Below are 3,252 nucleotides of genomic sequence, written 5' to 3' on the forward strand. Positions count from 1 at the left end.
CAAAAGTTAATATACAAGGAAGACCCGAGCGTCTAAGCTTGATGGATGCGCTGGAAGGCATCTCCTCTTTTGTATCCAATCTACCGGTAATATTACCCAGAGCTATAATTTATTCACCACATGATATGTGTTTTGTCTGGAGTGTCGTGTACTATAGTTTTAATTTGTTTGCTTGATTGACACAATCATTGTTTGCTGGACACACCTATGGAGAGAGAGACACATTCATCATGATTTGTTACAATGCACTTTATGCTTCACTTATATCTTTTGAGTTAAGGCAATTTGCTCATGTGCTTCACTTAGATCTTTAGACTACGACGATAGTTATATTTCATATAAATCAATTGCACTATCATGCTTCACTTATATATATTTGAGAGTTAAATAGGAAGTGGTAATTTGCGTGAGCTATATGTTTAGTCTAAAAATGATAGATATACAAGAGTGACATAATAAAAAAATTCATGTAGATCACTGAATACGAAGCATATGATCAATGGTATTGAAGTTATAATATGGAAGCTTACTAGCTGATAAACATTAGTTAGTAAGACAATTAATGTTAAGGTTTGTGATTCACTATTTCATTAAAGTGTCGGTCATGACATAGCAGGGAAGTTTGAGCACACTGTATCCCTGATTGATACCCTTTGTGTTGTCCGGGACGGGGGCAGGCGATGGTTTTACTCCTCCCAACCTACTCCCTAGGAGCATGTAGATAGTACTTTGCTTTGAGGTCTAATAAAACTTTCACAATAATTATTTGAGTTATTTATAACTAATGTGAGTTTGTGGACTATAATCACTTCCACCTATCCATATTTTGCTAGCCTCTTCGGTACCGTGCATTGCCTGTTCTCGCCTCGAGACTTGGTGCAAACTTTGTTGGTGCATCCAAATCTCGTGATATGACACACTCTATCACACATAAGCCTTATTATATCCTTCCTCAAAACAACCACCATACCTACCTATCATGGCATTTTCATAGCCATTCAAGATATATTGTCATGCAACTTCTACTGTTACTATTCACATGACTTCAAAATTCATTGTCATTTTTCTTTTCATGATCATACACAGCTGGCATGATATTTGTGGCAAATCCACCATTCATCGTTGTCATACATGTCGCGCTAGATCATTGTACATCTTGGTACACTGCCAGAGTGTAGGATCGAAAGTATGTCTAGAGGGGGGTGATTAGACTACTTGACCAAATAAAAATCTTTCCTTTTCCCAATTTTAGTTGTGGGCAGATTTTAGCAATTATGACAAGTCAAGCAATCAACCTACACATGCAACTCTAAGAGTATAGAAGCATAATGTAAAACATTGCATATGAAGGTAAAGAGAAGGGTTTGGAGAAGGCAAACGCAATGGAGACATGAATTTTTTTGGCGTGGTTCCGATAGGTGTTGCTATCGTACGCCCACGTTGATGGAGACTTCAACCCACGAAGGGTAACGGCTGCGCGAGTCCATGGAGGGATCTACCCACGAAGGGTCCATAAAGAAGCAACCTTGTCTATCCTACCATGGCCATCGCTCGCGAAGGACTTGCCTCACTCGGGTAGATCTTCACGAAGTAGGTGATCTCCTTGCCCTTAGAAACTTCTTGGTTCAACTCCACATCATGTCAGAGGCTACCAAGTGACACCTAACCAATCTAGGAGACACCACTTTCCAAAAGGTAATAGATGGTGTGTTGATGATGAACTTCTTGCTCTTGTGCTTCAAATGATAGTCTCCCCAACACTCAACTCTCTCACATCGATTTGGCTATGGTGGAAGAAGGATTTGAGTGAAAGCAACTTGGGGAAGGCTAGAAATCAAGGTTCAAATGGTAGGACTTGATCTCAACACATGAGTAGGTGGTTCTCTCTCAGAAAATGAATGGTGAAAGTGTAGGCACGTTCTGATGGCTCTCTTCTATGAGGAAGATGGGTGGAGGGGTATATATAGCCTCCACACAAAATCTAACCGTTACACACTTTTTGTTGGGGAACGTTGCATGGAAAACAAAAAAAATCTATGCACACGCAAGCTCTATCCATGGAGATGCATAGCTACGAGAGAGGGAGAGCATCTACATACCCTTGTAGATCGCTAAGATGAAGCGTTTATCAACGCAGTTGATGTAGTCGTACTCTTCGTGATCTGATCACGATCCAACCAATCTAGTGCCGAATGAATGACACCTCTGAGTTTAGCACACACGTGGCTGAATGAAGTCTCCTCCTTCTTGATCCAGAGGGTGGGAGAGGAGAAGTAGATGGGATCACAACCAACACGATGGCGTGCTGGTGATGGTGGTGGTGGAGCACCAACAGCGCTTCGCTAAGCATCGCTGGGATGAGGTGGTGGAACTACAGAGTAATGGGAGAGAGAGGTGTTGGGGAACGTAGTATTTAAAAAAATCCCACGATCATGCAAGATCTATCTAGGAGATGCATAGCAACAAGATGGGAGAGTGTGTCCACGTACCCTCGTAGACCGAAAGCGGAAGCGCTTAGTAACGTGGTTGATGTAGTCGAACGTCTTTGCGATCCAACCGATCCAAGTACCAAACGTACGACACCTCCGCATTCAGCACACGTTCAGCTCGATGACGTCCCTTGTGTTCTTGATCCAGTTGAGGACGAGGGTGAGTTCCATCAGCACGACGGTGTGGTGACGATGTTGATGATGTTACCGGCGCAGAGTTTTGCCTAAGCACTACGACGATATGACCGAGGTGTTAAACTGTGGAGTGGGGCACCGCACACGGCTAAGAGAATAACTATTGTGCTTTGGGGTGCCCCCTTCCTCCGTATATAAAGGAGGAAGGAGGACGAGGCCGACCAAGGAGGGACGCGCCTATAGGGGGAGTCCAACTAGGAATCCAAATCCTAGTTGGAGTCCCCTTCCTTTTCCAAAAGGGGGAGAGAGGGAAAGAGGTGGAGGAGAAAGAGGAACAGGGGACCGCGCCCCCTCCCCTAGTCCAATTTGGTTTGGGCTGGGGGGGGGGGCGCCTCCTCCTGGCCACTGCCTCCTCTCTTCCACCAAGGCCCATGAAGGCCCATTAACCCCCCGGGGGGTTCCAATAACCTCCCGGTACTCCGAAAAATGCCCGAACCTTTCCGAAACCTTTCCGGTGTACGAACATAACCTTCCAATATATCAATCTTTATGTCTCGACCATTTAGAGACTCCTCGTCATGTCCGTGGTCTCATCCGGGACTCCGAACAAACTTTGGTCATCAAAAAC

Source organism: Triticum dicoccoides, chromosome 1B, assembly GCF_002162155.2.
Source record: "Triticum dicoccoides isolate Atlit2015 ecotype Zavitan chromosome 1B, WEW_v2.0, whole genome shotgun sequence".
NCBI lineage: Eukaryota > Viridiplantae > Streptophyta > Magnoliopsida > Poales > Poaceae > Triticum > Triticum dicoccoides.